Here is a 23,967-nt window from a genome sequence, read left to right as displayed (position 1 = left end):
TCACATTATCAATGTATACTTCATAGCAGTTTTTCATTTGTCTTTTCCTTTACAGAACCTGTGCCTCTCTTGCCACCCATATTTTCTTCTACAGCATTCTGAACTTCCTCAATGGAAAAATCTTCTTTGATTTTCTTTATGTCACTTAGCTCTCACTTTATCATCTCTAACACAACACTACCACATCATGTTTCCCCAAGCAGCTATTTGTGAATTTATTGCTTAAAAGCTTTGAATTTATCACCATCAACTAGAGCAGGCTTCAGCAGAGTTTTATTGGAACATAGCTTCACCTATTCATTTGCCTATTGTCTATGGCTGCTTTTGCTCTACAGGACAGAATTGAGTGTTTGAACAGAAATTGCGTGGTCTTCAAACCCTAAAATATTAACCATATTTTAAAGAAAGTTTTCTTTTTCCTTTTTTTAACGTTGATTTTATTTTGAGAGAGAGAGAGAGAGAGAGCACGAACGGAGGAGGGGCAGAGAGAGAGGGGGACAGAGGATCCCAAACAGGCTGGGCTCTGACAGCGTGAGCCCAGTGCAGGTCTTGAACTCACGAACCATGAGATCATGACCTGAGCCAAAGTCTGATGCTCAACTGAACCACCCAAGTGCCCCTAAAGAAAAGGTTTTATGATTGCTGAATTACAGAATGAAATTCAATTCTCATCTTACTACTCAAGGATCCCAATACATTTTCAATCCTCTTTCCCAGCATTCTTCCCAAAGAACCAACAACTCAGTCAAATTATTTCTTTAACTAAGCCCATGTGATTCTAGGCTTTCCATGTGGAATGTGCTTTCTTACCCATCTTCCAACCTATCCATCTAAGTAAGACTTCTATGCTCTCCAGAGCCCAACTAACCTACATCCTGCCCCTGACAAAGCCTAATCTCAATCATGTCAGCCCATGGCTTCATTCACAATGAAACTCATAAATTATTATCTCATAATGTGTCTATAGTGACATTTTCCTTCTGAGCATATTCCCCATTTCTCTAAGATATAGACTATAGACTCAAATCTTTTAAATATTCACCGTCTAGGACAGTGCTCAATCTGGTGAATCATTGGGGAAATGCAAATCAAAACCACAATGAGATATCACCTCACACCTGTTAAAATGGCTATTTTTTTTAAGATAACAAGTATTGGCAAGAATGTGGAGAATAGGGAACACTGGTATACTGCTGGTGGGAATATAAATTGAAAACAGTATTGAGAGTCCTCAAAAAATTAAAAATAGAACTAGTGTATGATTCAACAATCCCACTCTGGGTATTTATTGAAAGGAATTAGGGGCGCCTGGGCGGCTCAGTCAGTTAAGCATCCAACTTTGGCCCAGGTCACGATCTCATGGTTCGTGACTTCATGTCAGGGTCTCTGCTGTCAGCACAGAGCCCACTTCAGATCCTCTGTCTCCCTCTCTCTGCCCCTCCCCCACTCATTCATTTTCTCTCTCTCTCTCTCTGTCTCTCAAAAATAGATAAACATTAAAAAAAACTTAGGGGCGCTGCATGGCTCAGTTGGTTAAGTGTCTGACTTCGGCTCAGGTCAATGGTCTCATGGTTCATGAGTTCAAGCCCCACATCAGGACTGGGCTGTCAACACACAGCCCACTTCAGATCCTCTGTCTCCTTCCCTCTGCCCCTCCCCTACTCATTCTCTCTCTCTCTCTCTCTCTCTCTCTCTCTCTCTCTCAAAAATACATAAACATTAAAACAAACAAACAAACAAAACCTTAGGGGAGCCTGTGTGGCTCAGTCAGTTAAGTGTCTGACTTTGGATCAGGTCATGGTCTCACGGTTCATGAGTTCGAGCCCCAGGTCGGGATCTGGGCTGACTGTTCAGAGCCAGAAGCCTGCTTTGGATTCTGTGTCTCCCTCTCTCTTTGCCCTTCCCCTTCTTGTGTTCTGTCTCTCTCTCTCTCAAAAATAAATAAACATTAAAAAAAATTTTAACTTAAAAAAAAAGGAATTAAAGCAAAGTCTCAAAGAGATACTTTAACTCCCTCATTTGCCATAGCATTTTTTACATCAGCCAAGATATGTAAACACACGAACATCTATTAACAAATGGATTTTTTTAATGTGGTATATTCATACAATGGAATAGTATTCAGCCTTACAGAAGAAGGAAATCCTACCATTTGCAACACATGGATGGATCTGGAAGACATCATGCTAAGTGAAATATGCCAGATACAGAAAGGCATATACTGTATGATCTCATTTATCTGGAATCTAAAATTATCAAACTCATAGAAGCAGAGAGTAGAATGGAGGTTAGTAGGGGCCCAGGAGGACAGACATGGAGAGATGTTGACTAAGGGGTATACATTTTCAGGGGCTCCTGGGTGGCTCAGTCGGTTAAGTGTCCGACTCCTGATTTCAGCTAAGGTCATGATCTCATGGTTTGTGAGATCGGATCCCGTGTCAGGCTCTGTGCTGACAGCATAGAGCCTGCCGAGGATCTCTCTCTCTCCCTCTCTCTCTGCCCCTCCTTGGCTCTCTTTCTCTTTCTCTCAAAATACATAAATAAACATTAAAACAAAAAAGGGTATGTATACATTTTCAGTTATGTGAGATGAATGGGATCTAATCTATAGGTGGCTATAGGTAACAATACTGTACTGTAAACTCGACATTTGCCAAGAAGGGAGATCCTAAGTGTTTTCACTGTACAAGTATGCACTCATGCACTCATGCGTGCACACACACACACACACACACACACACAGAGTAACTATGTGAGATGACAGATACACTAAGCAGCTTGATTTTAGTGATTGTTTCACAGCCTATACGTACATCAAATCATCACATTATATACCTTAATTACGTAAAAATAAATAAACTAATAGTAGGCAAGGCTTTCAAAAGGCAGAGGCCATATTCTAAGCTGGGAACCTAATGGACAGCTACATAATGATGAGTGAAACCACTTAACCTCTTTGAGTTTGTCACCTAAGAAAACCAAGTGGATTGTTTTTGTATGATCTCCGCTGCTCCTTCTAGCACCAGACAAATCCAGGAGTCTTTACAAATGCCGGAGGCAATCTGGATTCCAGAGTCATATTAGCCTTATTTTCCTTTCAAAACCACGATGCTTCTTTTTCCTACACCAGGAAGTCAAGAAACGCTTTTCAGAAGAGAAAATCCCAAAGTACAATGGCCTGCTTCCAGACAGATTTATCGAAGATGGAGAATCCCAAACACACAGCCGCATCAAGAAAATCAATGCCAGCCACTTCTAAGGGTTTTAAGGAGCAATCTCTTTCTCCTACATTTAGGTAGGAGGAATTGGTAAAAATCTGTGTGCTAATAATATTGACCAACAAAGCAAATCCCCTTTCAAGCAATATTTTTTCCTAATTTTCTACATGTTTTTAGAGTCAACCAATCTCCTATTGCTGTTTTAGCCCCAACAGATTCTTCCCCTGACTCTTTTGTCAGCAACTCATTCCAAATTTCCAAATTTTCAATGCATTGCAGCACAGCTGCCTTTTGTGTCTCCTTTCCTCGGTTCAAGCTTTGGCAGCCCTTCTTCTGCATTATTTAAAGTGAACTAAATAATATTATTCATAAATGCCTATAGCTCCCTCCCATCCTCTCTTCCCACGCTCTTCACTTGATGATATTGGAGCGGGGATGCAGAGGAAGTCAGGTGAAGCACAAAATAATTTATTATACTTTATAATTCCTCGCAGAGCATTTTATCTCGGCTTTCTTCCCCACACACCGTATACACACCACTGCCCCGTGGGTCACTTCAGACACCCGAAGCCGAGTCAGACAAAACATATATTACCCGTAAAGTATCTCTGTGACTCACATGAATCAGATAGCGCAAAGGCAAAGGGTACATCCAACGAAAAGGCTGAGTCCTGTGACTAATGGATTGGGGAAAGCAGAAGCAAATAAAGTAGACAATTTTAATGAAACTCTGACCCACCTCAAAGATATGTGAGGAAGGAGCATGCAGGGTTTTAAGGAGCAAGGTACGAGGGAAAAGAAGGCATTCGAAGGATCCAGTGCTCAGGAAGGCGTAGACAACTAGAAAAAAAATTGACTTTATCTTCAAAGATTGTAACGGTCCTAACTCAAATGTCCACTCGTCACCAGCCGGCAAGGACAGATGACCTCCGAAAAGCAACCGTAATGCAAATTTTAGTGGATTGTTGTCCCTATCAACTGACTCAGAATGCGCTTCAAATGCAGCCCTCCCTCTCTCTATGTGCCCAGTTATGTCTGCATATTCTAGGGGATGTTTTAAATGTGTTCACAATTAAATCCGCCACTAGATTTAACGTGCCACTGCTTCACCACTTCTGGTCATGGCCTTTTGTCTCATCTGCTACTTACCTGCCGGATCTCTTCCTGATGGTGGCCGCGACCACTCTACTAGATGCCAATGCCCCCTGGTGTTCTTCCTTGTCACCCGGGAAGACTTGGCATTTTCCTGCCAGTGACTGGCACTGGCCCACTAGGCTTGTATCCCCCTGAAGTTGTCTGCTGCTTACCCACCACTCATTCATTCATTCATCCATTCAACCAATGTTTAACACCCACTGTGTTCCAACCACTGTCTAGGTACTTGGGACACAGTGGTTAACAAGTCAGATTTCTCTTAAATTCTAGTGAGGTAAGAACTTAGAAGCAAACAAAGAGTGAACAGGTTAATTTCAGCAATTCTTAAGGATGGCAAAGGAAATAAAACCTGATAATGTGATGGGCATACGGGGCTGAGCAACAACACAGAAAAACCTTGGGTCCTGACATGTGGAGCACCGAACCAGCCCATCCACCATGACCTCCTCTCATCGAGCTCCAACATGGCTGCTCCCACTTTATGCCGTGCATTCCAGCCTGTAGTCAGCAGAAAAGAGAAGAAAGAAAGGGCAAGCACGTGGCCACTACCTTTAAAGACACATCCCAAAGTTGCACATACCACTTCTCCTTATTCAGAATTTAGTTATATGGCCACGTTTAATTGCAAAGAAAGCTGAGAAATGCATTCTGTATCACAGAAGGTCAAATGCCTAACTAAGAATTTGGCATTCAGTTGCTCTAGAGGAAAGGGGTTAATAGGTTGGAACAAGTACCATCTGACCACCCTTATGTAGGCAAAGCTTATTATCCTCATTTACCAGTGAGGAAATCACATCAGAGAAACAGAAAGATGGCTTGCCCCAAGTTACATAGCTAATAGGTAGTGGAGCCAGAATTTGAACCTTGAGAAGCCTGGTCTCTCTTTGGCGTGTTGGATTAGATCTGTTTAAATAATTGAGGGAAAGAGGGACAGGGAGGAGGAAGAGTGCATCAGTAAAGAGGAGAGGGGAACCAATGGTGACTTCCTTAATTTGTGTCTTCAGTTTAGGAGACATATGCCAATGTTTAAGAAAGAAAAATCTAGCTCCTCAAGATTAAAGTCATATACCCTCTTCTTTGAAAATTCACCTACCTGCTGGAGAGACCAAACACGTGGACAAGATTAGGGCCAACAATAATGATAGACTTCTATCTTGAAAGCCATTTAGGTATAGAAAACTAATTCTCGGTTGTCCCTCAAGCTATGAGGATCTCATCTGCTTTTTCCGTGTACTAAGTAGTAAACAGAAAAGCAGACAGAACCAAGAGGGTAGGAATTTGCCTTCAAAAAAGTCTCCTGGCAATGATTATAAATTCTCACAGCCACTAATAAACTTTTCAAATTATGTTTACCTTTGTAGAAATGAGAGAGCTCAAGAGGCTCCTGATTCGAGAGTGCTTATCAATTTTTCCCCTTGACCAATGCAAGGCTTGGCATTTTCAAGAACACAAGTGCATCAAGATGTACAACCAAGACTGATGGACTCTATCTCCCAAGGGGTTCGTGGTCAGTTGGATGTGAGGCTGGTATGGGGAGCACGGATTCTATGAGGAGCATGAGCAGGAAGAAGGTAGGGAAGAGGCACATGGAGGGCAGCCACAGTATGACATCTCATTCTCCCTTTGCCATGCAAGTCTTCTTTATAGCTACCAGATTAACGATGTGCTCTCAGTAATTTCTCCTGGAAGTTAGCAAAGGTGTGTGAGCAGGAGTTGACAGGACCTAAACAACCTTCAAGAATACAAGGGAGCCATGAAGAAGTGAACTCAGGAGTGTGCACAGAGTCACACAGTCCTGGTCTTGCAACATTTGTAGCTTCAAGCCAAGGGTTCTAAACCTATGTAGGACAGAGAATACCTAAGTGAATGGTGGGTACCATCGGAACACAAAGCACAAGCTCTACACTGGTAATGAACTCAGGGGTTTTGATACTTGGGAACTCCTGTGAATCCATTAAGCAGGTTATGTGCTAAGCACTATGTTTAATAACGAAGAGACGGTGCAGGAGGAAGGAGAAGTAGCAAGTGAAGAAGGGAGAACGCTACTATTGTTTACCACCAGTATGCCAACCTGTGGGCATCCTGTATTTTCCCTCATTTAATACTTACAACAATCCCTCTGCAGTAGATTTCGTCCCAAAGCAGAAATGTTGAAACAGAAACTTGAAGAAGATGAGTGTCTTGCCAGGGGTCAGTCTGCTTGGGACGGAGGAGCTACTTAAAGAAGAGTAAATTTTAGCCTCCGACTCCAGGTTCCAGCAGCTCCTTGGAAACTTTCTCTCGCTTTCCAAAGCCCTTGGCAGTTACCGGAGGTCAAACATTCATCCTGAAGGACCAAGTCTCCATAATGGTGCCATAAATCAGAACAATGGGATCCAGCTCCTCATAAATTGTCCTGCTTCTAGCCAACTCAAGAAGATGCAATCTCCTGGCACTAAAAATTGAAGAAGGTGTTCAAACTCAATCGAGACTTACCAGATTGTCTTCACCTGGTTCCTTTTAAGGGGAATAAAATGTCAAGGCAAAGTCAGGCCCTCAGCAGTGGCAGCCCTCAGGCATCAAATCACGCACGGAATTCTTTTAGAATATACAAGGTCAGACCTTCCCCCCTGGGAGTTCTTATTCATTAGGGTTGGGTCGGGCCAAAAAAGCTTCCCAAGGAATGTTTCACACACTTCATTGTGATTCTGACATAAATAACACAATTGAGCCCTACTGCATTCATACAAACTGTCAAGGAAAGGCATTCAAATGAATGAGCAATCAAGTTGGAATATTTGTAAATACAATTTAGCTTTACTACCAGGGAGATTGGTAAGAATCAGGGTTAAGACGAAAGATTTCATCTCTACCTACCAATAGACTCAAGGGAGCTTTGAGAGCAACCCCTAGGTGTGTGATAACTCCCGATAAACTGTAGTGCTCCTTGTAAACCCGTCTCAAAGGAGGGAATGTTGGCAGGTGTGAGTTCCCTCCTTGTGGATGGCTGCCAGGCCCTTTGGTCATCCACAGTGCTGGTGTCCTGGACCAGCACTGCTTTCACTGTGCTCTTCAGCTAGACCAACTGCTGGAGTTCATGGCTGCACAGAGACACCCCCCCCGCCCCAGACATATAGCTAATGATATTTCATGTTCAGCTGGCTGGTTCTCCACTCCCATCGTCCAGCCCAATTTACGTACCTCCTTAAAATCGAAAGCTACCACATTGTCACACACATTTTACATGGTGACTTGAGGCCAAACCTTTCCCATAATACATTCCAAAACTCCTCAAAGATATATAATGGACACATCAGCAGGATGTGTTATTATGAAATTGTGTGTGTGCTGTGCACCAGGCAAGTTAAGTGCTTTGTGTCTACTAACCCATGGAATCTCTACAATAAACTGATGCGGTAGATGCTATTACTCTCCCCTTTTTACTGGTGAGGAAACCACAGCTCAGAGAGGTTGAATGAGATGACAAAGATCACAAAGCTAGGACGTGGCAGAGATGGGATTTGAATGCCACCATTCTCGTTCAAGATGGCACAGTCACGCTTTTAAATGCTACAAGATCTCACGTCACCATGTTGTCCCCTTTACCAAATTTTCGTCCACTCTGTATTCCTTATCTGAACCTATCTCCTAATCTTTTGTTCAAATCACCAAAATCCACCTTTTTCACAATGACTGCCCCAGCCACCATTGGCAGATCCATCAGGGACCTTCTTTCCATTTCTCCTCAATCTGATCACAGGCTAAGAATTACCTTAGAAAATGTATAAATGCAGATCTAAAATTAATATATTAGTATAATTCTTAAAAGAGCCCCCACACCCGCTATTGACCTATGCTTAGGAGGGTGCTTGTTTTTCTCTAAGTCCAATAAACACTTTGTTGTAGAATAGATACTGAGTAGAAAAATATGATAAAGTCAAAATACCTGAGTCTGAACAATGAATAGCCATATGACACAGCCACCAGCCATGGCAAGTTACTTAACCTCTTAGGGCTTCTGTGTCCTACTCTGTAACAATAATAAGCACTCCTGTGGCTAGGCACCATATTAAGTGCTTTTCAGATGTTGACTCATTAAACCCCCTGTTATCATTCATTGAATTGAGGAGGCACTTAGTACAGTGCCTATTACATAGTGAGTGCTCAACTGAACACACAAGCGCCTTATAGGTGTGTGTCTGTAAAGGTACACAATTTTAAACTTCATACAATCGTAAGTGTCTACCTTTCTTTTATGAACCTGGCATTTTCAACTGAAACCTGAGTTCTAACCAGCACTAGTAAGAGAAGAGAATGGTCTGAACGTGTCTCTTGAGACAGAGATACCGAAAACGGCAAGGGGAGGCAGGAGTCAACTGTGACCTCTCATCCCGACTCCAAGAACGGACTGAGTAGAGGGTGATGGAGGCACTGAAGGCTGGTGTTCATTTAGAAAAAGACAAAAATAAGCAAGAATAAAAACTCACGGTACAAAATTTAAGACAACATTTAGAGTGTTTATACATGTTCTTTCTCATCAGGTGGGACTACAACCAAAAAGAAGCAGGTGCTAGGCCTGCCAGGGAGGTGGAGAGACCCTCATCCTGCTCCACCAGCTGAGAGTAAAGCCACCGCTGTGCCCTGCTGAAGAAGATTCCAGCTTCTTTGCCTTCATTCGTTACTTGCCCCGACTCCACCTCCACGGAATTGATCTCTTTCTCCACCTCATCATTCCATTCCATCTTGCGTTTTAGATGAGCTATTACTATCTTAGAGCCCAAGTTTAAGTGCTTTAAAGGATTCTGAGACCTCACTACTGTGTAGGTTAATAGGCATCTTATTTTGCATCTTTGTCCACTCAACAATTTTGGATTAGAGAATACAGAGAAAAACTTACTCAGATCTTTACCTTGATTATCGCAAATATAAATTATTCACGAGAGAGTAAATAATCTTAAATGCATTGGGCACCGCCATGAAAATTACAAGTCCACAAGGCACACTCCTGAAGACAGCTCTCCCCGTAGGCTCTCAATAAGCTCTGGAATTTAGCTATTCACTAGTTCTTTTCTTTCTCAGGGAAGAAAATCAGCATGAGGTTTCTGACTGCATATAAAGGTCAACTGATTCTTCTTTGATGTGGCAGACATCTTTCAAGAGTCTACTCTGTGCCCATCTCATCAGCCTGTGATAAGAGGAAAACCCAACTTGTCATATCAAAGGAAACACTGGGCCCCTCCAACAAAGTAGATCTGTGCCACCCAAGAGAAGTTTCATCCTCAGAACGAGGAACTGAAAAAGGGAAAAAAAGACAGATAAAGAAGACAAGGGCGGAAAGAAAATAAAAGAATAAGAAACAGATGAACCATGAAAGAAAGAATGAAAGAAGGAAGGAAAGAAAGAAAAAGAGAGAGAGAGAAAGGGGGGAAGGGAGACGGGGGGAAAGGGGGAGGAAGGGAGAAAGGGAGGAAGGGGAAAGGAAAGGAAAGGAAAGGAAAGGAAAGGAAAGGAAAGGAGCAGAGGAAAGGAAAGGAAAGGAAAGGAAAGGAAAGGAAAGGAAAGAGGAATAAGAAGAATTTAACTTTAGAAGTGGTCACCATTGAAATCCTGGGAGTCCTCCATCTTGAATTTTATCTGGGAATGTGCAATTACTTTATCTAGTTCAAAGTTGTTGGAGAAACTACGGAAGTGAGCAAATGACCCTTTATTTAAATGTTGAGAAAGATGGTCAATGTCAAGGAAGTTGACACTATTAATAATTTAAAGCATTTTTTCTGGCAATACATTTAAGAGCCAGTAATTCCATGATATGAGACTACTGGTTTGAACTTCTCAGTTTAATAGCAAACCATTTCTTTTTCTCTTTGCACCTTTGCTTTCTTGACAGATAAAATCTAGCTCTGGAGCTTCTGTAAACAAGGTAATGCATGAGCTGAGCACTGTCTCCTTGCCATTAATGTCAAACTTGTTTGACTGTGTTTTGTTGTTGTTGTTGCTGTTTCTATTATTTCAAAAGATGAGCTCTCTCAGAGAACATCCTTTAAAAATGACTGACAACATACATTGAAAAGAGGCATTAACCATCTGACTTTTTCCTTACAGGGAATGAGATAAAACATAAATATCGCATAACTAGACTTGCTATCTTTGTTTGCCAAATACATCATTCCTGCTCTAATATATGTAACAGGAGAGTAAAAATTGTGGAAAATATTGCATTTCTATTGTATACATACATATATAAATATATATACATGTTTCTATATAGACCCATCTATATCTATATCTAGATAGATAGGTATAGATACACACACATAGATAATGATATGTCCCATATATATATACATACACACATACATATACACATTACACTAGAAACATGACTCAAATTTTTATTATTTGGGGTGTTTGGTAAAGGAGAAATATATTTCTTCAACGTTTATTTATTTTTGGGACAGAGAGAGACAGAGCATGAACGGGGGAGGGGCAGAGAGAGAGGGAGACACAGAATCGGAAACAGGCTCCAGGCTCTGAGCCATCAGCCCAGAGCCTGACGCGGGGCTCGAACTCCCGGACCGCGAGATCGTGACCTGGCTGAAATCGGACGCTTAACCGACTGCGCCACCCAGGCGCCCCAGGAGAAATATATTTCTTTAGGGAATCAGATCTTTCTCATCTTCATGCGATTTTTATTCATATATATTTTCACATATATATATTCACATATATATTCACATATATATTCACATATATATATTCACCTATATATTCACATATATATATATTCATATATATTCACATATATATTCATATATAGTCATATATTCACATATATATTCACATATATATATTCACATATAGTCATATATTCACATATATATGATGAATATATGAATATATATGAATATATATATGTGAATATATATGAATATATATATATATATATATGGAGAGAGAGAGAGGGAGAGAGATTTCCATATATACAGGAAAGGATTTACTACAAGTAACTGGTTGATCAGTGATGGAGGCCGACCAGATCCCAGATCTGCAGGGTGAATCAGCAAGCGGAAACCCAAGGGAGCTGATGGTGAAAGTCCAGGCTAGGCCTGAAGATACGAGACCCTGAAGAAACCCAGAGACTTCAAACTCAGGAAGAGCTGATATTTCAGTTTGAGTCTAAAGGCAGGAACAAGTTTATGTCCCAGTATGAAGGCAATTAGGCAAGAGGAGTTTCCATCTCACTCCAAGGAGGACTGGCCTTTTTGCTCTCTTCAGGCCTTCAGCTGATTGGAGGAGACCCACCTTGGGATGCAGAGATTTGCTTTACTCAGTCCCTCTATTTAAATATTTTTTTTAACGTTTATTTTATTTTTGAGACAGAGAGAGACAGAGCATGAACGGGGGAGGGGCAGAGAGAGAGGGAGACACAGAATCAGAAGCAGGCTCCGGGCTCTGAGCCATCAGCCCAGAGCCCGACGTGGGGCTCAAACTAACGGACCGTGAGATCGTGACCTGAGCTGAAGTCGGAGGCTTAACCGACTGAGCCACCCAGGAGCCCCTCAGTCCCTCTATTTAAATGTTAATCTCATCCAGGGTGCTTGGGTGGCTCAGTGGGTTGAGCATCTGACTTAGGCTCAGGTCGTGACCTGGTGGTCTGTGAGTTTGAGCCCCGCATCAGGCTCTGTGCTGAGAGCTAGGAGCCTGGAGCCTGCCTCGGATTCTGTGTCTCCCTCTCTCTCTGCCCCTCCCCCGCTCATGCTCTGTCTCTCTCTCTCTGTCAAAAATAAACAAACATTAAATAAATAAATAAATAAATGTTAATCTCATCCAAAAACACCCTTCTGAAAACACCCAAAATGACATCTGACAGAATGTCAGGATACCCCAGTGGCCCAGCCAAGTCGACACATAAAATGAACTGTCACACTCCTAAGTCTCAACCTCTTCATCTGTAATACAGAAATTAGTAAGAAACAGCCATGTCATAAAATTGCTGTGTGAATTAAATTTTTCAAATGAATGTAAAGCAGTTATCAAAATGCCCGTAACATCTCAGTGACTCTTAGACTCATAGCCAAGAGTAATGATGTTCAAGATGGGCCCTGACATGGACCTCTCTTCAGGGAAGAACCTCGATTCTTTCCTTGGCCGGCTACGTGATTTTGAGCCAGTGACAGATTCCGCCACAGCCTCAGTTTCCTCGGGTGCAAAATAAGAACACCTTCCTGACAGGCTATGCTGAGGGTTAATCGAACAGATGCCTCTCCATCAGTTTCTACACGATGCTGGCGCATACCAAGCAATCCGATATGGCATCATCTTGCAATCGTAACAGCCAACACACTTTATTTTTCCAAAGAGACTTTAACTTCCTCCTTATTTAAGCCTCAAAATACATCAGGAAGACAGATAATGATTATCATCACTATTTTACGGAAGAGACCGCTGAGAAGGAGGCCTGAGAGCGCCTTCCGCGGGACCAGTGATCACAACTCCCTTCCATACCTCACAGAGCTGCTCCCTTCCTTCCCCAGCACCGTGATCAGAACTATTCAGAGCAGGTGTGAGTCCCAAGCAACCCGTGTTTGAAATCTGGGTATTTACTTAGGGCTGTTGACTGAAAATTCACATGCTTTCTAACTCTAGGTTAGGGGAAAGACGATACAGACGGTGTGAGTCATGACACTCTTCTCAACCCTGACCTTTTACCAACATCACACAACACATCCCACCGGGCAAAGGTGGCTTGTTTTCTTTGCATATTATTTAGCAGTATGTTAGGGCTCTCCCAAGCCCTTTGCATAGATTATCTTGTTTAGCCCTCATGGTATACCGTGATTTAGGAGCTATTGTTATTCCCACTTTTTTTTTTAAGTTTACTTATTTATTTTTTTTTCAACTTTTTTTTTTTATTTATTTTTGGGACAGACAGAGACAGAGCATGAACGGGGGAGGGGCAGAGAGAGAGGGAGACACAGAATCGGAAACAGGCTCCAGGCTCCGAGCCATCAGCCCAGAGCCTGACGCGGGGCTCGAACTCACAGACCGTGAGATCGTGACCTGGCTGAAGTCGGGCGCTTAACGACTGCGCCACCCAGGCGCCCCTAATTATTTATTTTGAGAGAGAGAGAGAGAGAGTACGAGTGGGAGAGAGGCAGAGAGGTAGGGAGAGAGAGAATTCTAAGCATGTTCCATGCTGTCAGCACCGAGCCCGATGTGGAGCTCGATCTCACGAAAATCAAGAGTTGAACGCTTAACTGACTGAGCCACCCAAGTGCCTCCAGTATTCCCACTTTAAAAATAAAGAGGTGAGGGTTAAGAGGTTTGTCTGAGACCACAGGTGGCAAATACAGAAGCAGCAGCCACTGGTGCTGACTCCAGAACGCTCCTCCCAGCAGCCGTATTTATTGAGTGCTTACTATGCAGGCCAGGTGGTGGGTGTGCCGGGGAGAATGGGAGAAGCAATGGCCTATCGCAGAGCTTATGTGGTACCGCCTACTTCCCAGCCTGGGCACTATCATCCCCTAGCGGCTAAAAATTGGTTATTGGGGCAAAAAAAAAGCTCTTACTCTTTTTTTTTTTTTTAATTTTTTTTTCAATGTTTATTTTATTTTTGGGACAGAGAGAGACAGAGCATGAACGGGGGAGGGGCAGAGAGAGAGGGAGACACAGAACCGGAAACAGGCTCCAGGCTCTGAGCCATCAGCCCAGAGCCCAACGCGGGGCTCGAACTCCCGGACCGCGAGATCGTGACCTGGCTGAAGTCGGACGCTTAACCGACTGCGCCACCCAGGCGCCCCAAGCTCTTACTCTTTTTGTGTGTGCATACAGTACATATAAACGGGATATTTGCGGTGGCAGGTGATTAAAGAAAAGAAATGTCTACAAAGGGTCCTTATGGGTGATGATGACAAAGAGGTTGAGAAACACTGCTCTAGTGCGAAGTACAGGTGTGAAACACATAATTAAACAACACACCCTGTCACGTATACTAGGAAGCAAAAGCAAAGGGTGTTCGGAAAGTGGATTTTTCAAAAAAAGAAATCTCATTGTAATCAAAGGGTCACGGAAAGCATCTCTGCATAAAGGCATTTAAGCTGAAACCTGAACAATGAGAAGGAGTTTGATACCAGGGTTTCCCAGCATGAGAGTCACATGAAGGCCTTGAGGTATGTGTAAGAGTTCTCAGAAAAGCAGAAACAGAACTAACAGAATGTGTGTGTGTGTGTGTGTGTGTGCACATATATTCTATACATACGTATCTATATTTGTATTTTTATCTTTGTATCTATATCTATAATCTATATATAAAAAAGAGAAAGAAACAGTGAGCAAGAAAGATTTTAAAGAATTGGCTTACTTGGGGCGCCTGGGTGGCACAGTCGGTTAAGCGTCCGACTTCAGCCAGGTCACGATCTCGCGGTCCGTGAGTTCGAGCCCCGCGTCAGGCTCTGGGCTGATGGCTCAGAGCCTGGAGCCTGTTTCCGATTCTGTGTCTCCCTCTCTCTCTGCCCCTCCCCCGTTCATGCTCTGTCTCTGTCCCAAAAATAAATAAACAAAACGTTGAAAAAAAAAATTAAAAAAAAAAAAAAAAAAAGAATTGGCTTACAAAACTGTGGAGGCTTAGTGAGCCCCCAAGGGCAGCAGGAAGGAAACCCAGGAAAAGTCTGAAGGCAGTGTGCTGACAAGATTTGTTCTTGGTCAGGGAAAGTCAGATTTTGTTCTCGTAAGGTCTTCAACTGATTGGGGGAGGCCCACCACATTCCAAATGTCATCTGGCCTACTCAAAGTCTGCCAATTAGACTGTTAATCTCATGCAAAAAACATTTCCACAGAAACATCCAAAATAGTATTTGACCAAATATCTGGATTCTGTGGTCCAGTCAAGTTGACACATAACATTGACTATCACATTTGGTCTCAGCATTTCAAGGAATGGACAGAAAAGAATTTGGCGGGAGAACGAGCTAGGAGGAACACAGTGCAGTATGAGGATGTAAAAGCAGCAGAGGCAGATTGTGCAGGGCCTTGTAGGCCTAATTCCACCTTTAGTTTTTACTTTTTTAACATTTACTCAGTTTTTTTGAGAGACAGAGCATGAGTGGGCGAGGGGCAGAGACAGAGAGGGAGACACAGAATCTGAAGCACGCTCTAGACTCTGAGCTGTCAGCACAGAGCCCGACACAGGGCTCGAACCCACAAACCGTGAGATACAACCCGAGCCAAAGTTGGAAGCTTAACCGACTGAGCCATCCAGGTGCCCCATTTTTAAAAATTAATTAATTAATATATGTTTAGAAAGAGAGAGCACAAGCAGGGGAGAAGGACAGAGGGACCGAGAGAGAGAATCGTAAGCAGATTACCCACTCAGTGTGGAGCCCGAGGCAGGGCTCGATCCCATGACCCTGGGATCATCACCTGACCCGAAATCAAGAGTCAGATGCTCAACCAAATGAGCCACCCAGGTAGCCTCCCACCTGTAAACTTTCCCAGAGACCTAGCAATCATACAGGTTTTGGCTTCCTGTCACTGGGCTTTAGTCTCTTCTATCACTGGAAAAATTAATACACGTTCTGTGCACTTTTTGTGTTTGCTATATCATAGAGACAACACGTGTGAAATGGACCAAAAGAGGTACCACCATATAGACACAATCTATATTTCATTACTGAAAATTAAAGCCACAACATTAAAGGTATAGAAGACTTATTACACAGGGAGGCCATTAATTTCACACTTCACAAAGAGCATCCTTTACGCTGCACAGAAGTCATTGAGGAAAGTGAGCATCAGAGTCACTTGGGACTTGCAAAGAAATGAAATGCACATAAACATGAAAGGGAAGAAAAGCCAGCAAATATGGTCAAATATTTCTGTTCATTAAGAACCGTTCCGTTTCTTCCAAATTAGGAACAACACTCTAAAAGCACTTCGCGTAGTTGACATCTTTGTTCCAATATATGTTATGCTCCCAGTTTGATTTAGATTATATATCATGATGTGGGTAAAAATATACATATTTCTATTTTTAATTTTGAAAATTAGATCAAATAACCTTCAAAAAGAAACAGATCGATATCAGAGTCAGGATTCATAATTAACATTACTAAGTCTCTATCTTAAAACTTTACCGTGACCATGATCTATTATAAAATTTGAAAACATACAATTGTTTCTAGGTTAACCTACTTGAAAGTTAGAGTACAAATAAGTTATCGTGAGGACTGAGCATTGAGGATGAAATGTAAGATAAGATCATTCTGTTTCTTCACATCTCTGCTCTATTGATTAATAAGGATCATCTAAAGTGAGCATTTCTACAAGTTCCCATTATAACCATGACATGTATGTTGGATTAGGCCTCCTCTCTCTATATATCCACTGTGTGCTTGTATAACCTACTATTGATTTCGATTTGCTTAAAAGTAAGCAATAAAGTACTGTATATCGTTAAAGACTAAAGAAAATCAATAAGTAATCCCAAAAGAAGAATATCCATTCTACTCCCCAAAAGCAATATATTGTCTATAAAATGCATTTATGTTAGAAATATAAAATTTGAGATGAGTCTGTCTCTTCAATACTTTCTGAAAACTAAACGTATTAAATTCTTATTCATATTTCCCAACACACATGTGTGCACATATAGGATGCTCATACAACATTCAGATGCTCATACAAACATCCTATAAATACAGGCAAAAATCACCTAAATAATCATGTAAGAAAGAGTATTTTTAAAGCCCTCAAAATGCACACTATCACTATACAAGTTTGTGATTCGTTAGTTCTAAACTCACCAAGTGAGTTGGTGAATTCTAAATAGTTAGTTCTAAATTCACCAAGTAAGCAAGGTAAACTCAGAATCAATTTGCTGAATGGGTCTTAGAATTCAAAACTTTCCTAGAAATAAAATGATTCACAGATCCTTTTGTTGTTCAAATCATTCTGTTACTGGTCAAATCAGTCATACAATCAACTGGGTCATTCCATCGATGGATGACGTGAATAATATTTTTCCCCTACCAACCCTCCAACTGAAGGCGGCAATTACAGGTACATATATAAGATCAAGACTAAGAAAGTCTTCCTACTCCTTCGGGTCCCCCAAGATAGAGCCCGTATGTTTTCTGGCACTGTTATTTTATACACTTAATACAGTATATCTAGTTGCACAGAAAATAACTCTGTCATTAATAGGAAGCCCAGATTATTTGGGGGCTCATAAAATTAGGCACTTAGAATCTTACAAGGACCTGGAGGGAAGAAAATCTGAAACTGGTTGGAATGAACAATAATCTATCTTTTTCTGTCAAATCCCAGGAGCTCAACACAGGCAATTGTTCAATGGCCAAGAGCATGTTCTCCTCAAATTCTAGTTCCCTTGACACGCTTTATTTCTATTACAAATACGCATGCGTGGGGAAGAGCTAATAGTTCACTATTTTTGAAGGGGTAGGAGTCAAGGGCTGTGGCCAGGTCATCAGGCCCTTTCATAGCTAATCTCAAAACCACAGTCTTGTGGCTCTCTAAACACCCAGCAGGAATTGTCATTTGTACCAAGTTAGAGTCATGTCCGGTCTGATCAAAAATTGGAACACATACATATGTACACAAATGTATATCACGTATATACACATAATATGCATATACATATGTATAGTATAGCAATATACATAATGATATACCTAACACACAAAATATACATAATATGATATATAATATATTTGTATAATATATAATTTATAATATAATATGTATATTAAAAATACTCTGAGCAGTCCAGAAGAAATTTTTTAAAAACTTAAAATGTTTTAAGAATAAGATGTTTGATTAGTTGCTTATCAACTATCACTTCATTTCACTTCTGGAAGATGTGTCTTCTCTTTTCATTCTTTGGAACCACTGTGCTAAATAGGCTTAGAGACAGTAATTGATTAGAAAACTCAAATGCCATTATCTACTCAAGGTTTTACTTCCAATTTTAGCTTTTATAGCCAGAATCAAACTCCCATTGAGCAGTGAAATTAATTAATCCTTCTATATTCTCCGTAAGTGCAATTACAGTGCTAATAGGAAAGAAAATTTTTCCGATCACTTTCTGCAACACAGTGTTAACATTGCCTAGAATAGACATTGTGTTTTTTTAAAGTGGTAGCAGCCCCAAGGAAATTAAAAGTTTTCGTGTATTTTCTTTCTGTGGGGCGAGGGAGGTCAATATCCCCTGTCCTTTGTTCTGCAAAACTTATTTTACTCAGTGGTTTGGGAAGCCAGCCAACAACAAAATATATGAAAATGGATTACGCAACTATTGAAATCATGGCTGGACAGCAAAACTGGACAGCACTAGTGTGAGGGAAACTTGCCTCGCCTGAGCTTGGCAACCAACCAATTAATCTCAAACCAGTTTTTGGTGAAGAATTATGGGATCCAAAATACGGAAGGGTCTACCTATTGACAGGTGAAAATATACATTGTGTTGTCTTATTATTTCTCTTATGTCTATATTCGCATTTGTGTATACATATACACACAGAACTATTCTGGATAAGGCTGTGTTCATTCATTCATTTTGTAAATATCTATAGAATGTGTTTTTGTGGTTTTTTTTAATGTCTATTTTTGAGAGAGTGCGTGCTCGCGCAAGCCGGGGAGGGGCGGGAGGGGGGGGACAGGGGATCTGAATCGGACTCCAGGCTGCAGCTCAAAGCCTTGACCGGTGGCTCCAACTCACAAACCGTGAGATCACGTCCTGAGCCAAAGTCCGACATGTAACCCACTGAGCCACCCAGGCGTCCCTACTGAATGTTTGTTAAATATTAACACTCTGGTGTCAATGAGCTGTTGCCACAGAAGTGTCACCTAATAAAATACACAAAACGTGATTTAAAACAACAGTCATTCACTGTTATACCTCGTGTGGCTGTAGATCACGGGGGAGTCTGCTGATCTAGGCCAGGCTCAGCTTTGCTCGCTCGCCTCACTCACTCCTGTGTCTGGGGGCCGGTGGACTCATTTGTGCACCCTGTGGGTCGGCTGGGGGCTCCACACAACACAGATACAGAAGGAAAGCTGCTGGGAGGTCTATGCTCAGAGCCGCCCGGCCATCACCTCTGCCACATTCTATTGGCTGAAGCAGATCACGTGGTACGGGGAAATTGACCGCCTCTCTGGGGGGCGGGGGTGGGGGGAGGAGGCAAACTCACTTGGCAAGAGGTGTGGATACAGAGAAGGATAAAATGGGGGTCACGGGTGCCACAACCACAACTCCTAATAGTCTCCTTGATGTAAGAGTCCTCAGTAGTTACCTGAACAGCGTGCTCCAAGTCTGGCGAAAATAATACTTTTACAGTTTGTTCGATAGGCTAATTATGAAAAAAAAAGTATTTCCTGATCCAACACAGCTGACAAGTCTTGGTGTGTTTATGAGTATAAAGAGATTTTCTCCTGGTCACAACACCAAAAGAGAAAGGAATTATTTCTCTTTCCCATCCTACCCATGAGCTGCAGACAGTTTCGAAACAGGCAAAACCTGTGTGTGTGGCTCCCCGTCTACCTCTCACTCAATGTGCACGTCCAGCTAGGGTGATAAAAATATTTGCTGAACTTCCCTTACTGTTGTTTTCTCTAAATTTACAAAAGAAAAGAAAACAAAACAAAACAAAATAAAATAAAATAAAGTAAAATGTAAAATAAATAAAAAATAAATAAAATAAAATAATAAAGTAAAATAAATAAAATAAAATAAAGTAAAATAAAATAAATAAAATAAATAAAATAAAATAAAATAAAATAAAATAAAATAAAATAAAAGTGATCCTGCACAGAGAAGTCTCAGGGAGTGACTGCAAACATCTTTATCCGATGTAGGAACCTGACAGCGGAAATAACAGAATGTAAATCCAAATTTTTCTAGCATGAAACCCATGACACTTTAAATCCTCCCTCCTCTCCTTCTGCTTAAGCTGAGCTCCAGGAGAGAAAGCCCCGGGGGACTTCCAGTCCCTGACTTATTTGCCTTAGATCACAAGCTGCCAGCTGCCACCCAGGATACTGTATTCGGCTCCTGCCACAAAGCTTTGCTTTGTGCCGACTCAGTTTCAAATGAGCCATGAAGTATTACCTTCTCGAGAAGCAGAAGAACTTTGGGATTCGGCCGAGCACCAGCCCAAGTCCTAGCAGAAACCAACAGAAGAGGGTCGTGGTGGATTCGAGGCTGTGTGTACAACCTGGAAAGAAACTGTCGTTTTGTGTTTGGGGAATTCTGCCAGAATACGGTAGCTGAGTGTTAAAGTGCTGAAGAGTGAGGGGCGGTCATAAGAATAGGCAGGCGAGTTCGTTTCTGACCAGAGAGAAAAGAAGTTGTGACCAATTGATACCCTCCCCCCCCCGCCCCCCCCCCCAACCCGTGCCCCACTGTCCGTGGAGTGGTTTCATTGGTGATTGAATATGTAATTGTGAGTCGACCGAAAATGGGTTTCCTGTTTGGTATTTCTTTGCATCTTTCCAGCTTAGTGTATTTGGTATGTGTTTAAATATCTAAATTTAAAGATGCACATGACAATTTACAGTGGAAAGTGCTTACCAGCTGGCCCTAGCTATCAAATGCAAATACGAAAATTCAGCACGGCACACTTCTGATAGTATAATTGGCGTGAGTGGGAAATGAATTCCAACACAAAGTTCTCATCTGTGGCTCCAACAGAAGCTGATAAAATACTTAATAGACTTTTAATAGAGCTTCTGAGACCCAGATCATGAAAAAATAAGCACGCCTTGCAATTCATTCCCCCACGTTCCGTTGGCAGTGTGAAGGTTTCCAAAGAAAAAGATTCACAAAGGTTTTTCCATGGAGTGTATTTAGAGTTTGGAAGAAAGTCTCTTGCAGCCGATGGCTTTTGTTAATAATTGCGCCGTACAAAGGCAGGTTTCCACAGACAGAAAGAGCTAGAGGGAATCTTGTAAAAACAGGCAAGATTCAAAGAAACGGGCTAGTATAGAAAGCTGTTTAATGGCAGAAATGCGGATGGAGTAAATCCTTATGCATTCTGCTAAGAAACAAGGAGACAGGCAAAGGTGAATTAACACTTAGACCCTAGAATTAGGAAATGAGAAAATGCAAGGAAAAAAATATAAATGATCTCTACTAAATGATTCTTCTTGTGGCAGTAGTCTTTTCCTCAAAATGACAAAATTAATACTTCACTCATTAGTGGTTGGACGATGAATTGGTGTACTCTCACAACTACCTTTTATGTCTCTGGTCGGTGGAATAATGGCCCTCCCTCCCCAAAATGCTCACATCCTAATCCTTGGAACCTGTGATATGGCACCTTACGTCGCCAAGGGACTTTGTGGATGTGATTAGGGTTGAGTAGCTTGGGATGGGAAGGTGATGCTGGATTATCTAATCTAATCCTGAGAGTTCTCGAAAGCAGAAAACTTTTTCTGAAGAGATGGGATGAGGGAGAATAGTCAGAGACATGCTACGTTGCTGGCCTCAAAGATTGTTACAGTTTGCTCAAGCTGCCGTACAAAGTACCACAGACTAGGGGACTAGACAGAAATTTATTTTGAGGGCCTGGAAGTCCAAGATCAAGGAGTTGGTGGGTTTGGGTTCTCCTGAGGTCTCTTTCCTGGGCTTGCTGAAGGCATCACCCTCTCAGTGTCCTCAGGTGGCCTTTCCTCTGTGCACATGCACCCCCGGCCTCTCTTCCTCGTCTAAAGACACCAGTCATGTTGGATTAGGGCCCCTCCGAAACAGCCCCATTTTAACGTAACCACCTCTTTAAAGACCTTATTGCCAAATGTGGTTATATTGAAAGGTCCTAAGAATTGGGACTTCAACATACAAATTGTGGGGGAACATAACCGAACCCATAACAAAGATGAGAGAAGGGGGTTCTTGGGCCACGGAATATAGGCAGCCGCCAGCAGCTGGAAAAGGCAAGGAAATGGATTCTGCTCTAGAGTCTCCAGAAAAGAAGGCAGCCCAGCTGACACCTTGGCTTTAGCCCAGTGGAAATTATGTCAAACCTCTAACCTATAGAACAGTGAGATAACAAATTTCTGTTGTTTTAAGCCACTAAATTTGTTGTCGTTTGTTATAACAGCAACAGAAAGCTAATGCAGGATGCAAACTTTAACCAACAAATAAGCATATCCTGTGTCCCTACTCTGTATCCATTACTACATTATGGACAATAGTCTACCCTCCAGGGATTTGTGCCTTCCTACTGCTGCATACAGAACCACCCAAAGCACAGTGGTTTAAAACAGCAATTATAGTGGGGCGCCTGGGTGGCTCAATCAGTTTAGTTTCCAACTCTTCATTTTGGCTCAAGTCATGATCTCACAGTTTGTGAGCTCGAGCCCTGCACAGGGCTGTGCACTAACAGCATGGATCCTCCTTGGGATTCTCTCTCCTTCTCTCTCTCTCTGCCCGTCCTCTGCTTGTAGTTTCTCTCTCTCTCCCTCTCTCTCTCTCTCTGCCCGTCCTCTACTTGTAGTCTCTCTCTCTCTCCCTCTCTCTCTCTTTCTCTCTTTCTCTCTCTCTCTCTCTCTTAAAATAAATAAATAAACATAAAAATTTTTTAAATAAAATAGAAATTATTTATTATGGCTCACATGTCTTCAGTAAACTAGGGGTATGTTGTTCAAGGTCAAGCTCAGCCAGGTATGCCCACTTTAGACTTTTGGAGAAGCTCTACTTCTCCTTCCAGGTCTGTGGGTCACCTGGGTGGTTTTGCTCTCCATGCGTCTCATTCATCTTGAACTAGAAGGCTCACAGAACATGTTCTCACAGCAATGGCAGAGACTCAAGAGAACAAATTTTGATACTTCTTAAAGCCTAATCACCTAGTCTCGGACTAACAAACTGTCACTTCCAAGCACATGCCGTTAGCCAAAGCAAGCCACATGGCTAAGTCCAAAATCAAAGAGCAGAGAAATGTACTCTGCTCACCATGAGGTCACGGCAAGAGCATGGTTGCAGGAGAGGTGAAGGTCCGGTGCCATAATGCAATTTATCGCAGGCTGACAGTCCAACCGCAGAGGGACAACTAGCAACACGAGACAATAAATGTGGATTTGCATAGTAGAAGGCGAAAGTATTGATGTATTGGCAAGTATAAACTGAACTACAAAAAAGAAAGCATTAGTTAATATATCGTCAGTTCTTTTGCTTATGTCTACAATTTATTTGCATACATATGAGAAATAAGTATTGCATTTCACCACGTCCAGAACCATCTTCCAAAAATAGGGAAGATGATGAGGAATTTAGTGCTCCCACATTGGAGTTGGGTTGAATACCCATTTCAGAAGAGATTCCAAATGTTCTTTAAAACCAACAAGAAATAATCAAAGTGTTTGAAATTCAGCTTGAATGGAAGAGCATAATCTTGGAAAATCCTGAAATTAAATTGCTTCCTGTAGCAGGAAGCAACATTTCTGGAAACATTTCTGGAAACATCCCTTTTTTATGTCCCTAACTCACAGCTCCTTTAGTCCAGAAATGGAGTCTATTTCTGATTCCCTGGAATCTAGGCTTGGCCATGGGATCTGCCTTAGTTGATGGAACATCAGCAAATGTGAAGCAAACAGAAATTATAAA

At 41.8% G+C, this 23,967-nt stretch overlaps 1 protein-coding gene across 8 annotated transcripts in view; it reads right to left on the bottom strand.

Moving 5' to 3' along the window:
- LOC124512592 (uncharacterized) overlaps positions 1-23,967 on the bottom strand; it is a 189,737-nt gene that overhangs the window by 49,710 nt on the left and 116,060 nt on the right. The window contains exon 4 of one of the 8 annotated variants that reach the window (XR_006962161.1): positions 6,489-6,807. The exons of the other annotated variants lie outside the window; for them this stretch is intronic. The gene's annotated coding sequence lies outside the window, so the exon portion shown is untranslated. Of the gene's footprint in view, positions 1-6,488; positions 6,808-23,967 lie in introns of those variants that run through there. 8 annotated transcript variants of the gene reach the window in all.

This window comes from Lynx rufus, unplaced genomic scaffold, assembly GCF_022079265.1.
Source record: "Lynx rufus isolate CCGP_SWC_20201006 ecotype Redwood Valley unplaced genomic scaffold, mLynRuf1.p SCAF_17, whole genome shotgun sequence".
NCBI lineage: Eukaryota > Metazoa > Chordata > Mammalia > Carnivora > Felidae > Lynx > Lynx rufus.
The sequence above is the reverse complement of the archived record's forward strand: the minus strand, read 5'-3'. Positions and strand labels throughout refer to the sequence as shown.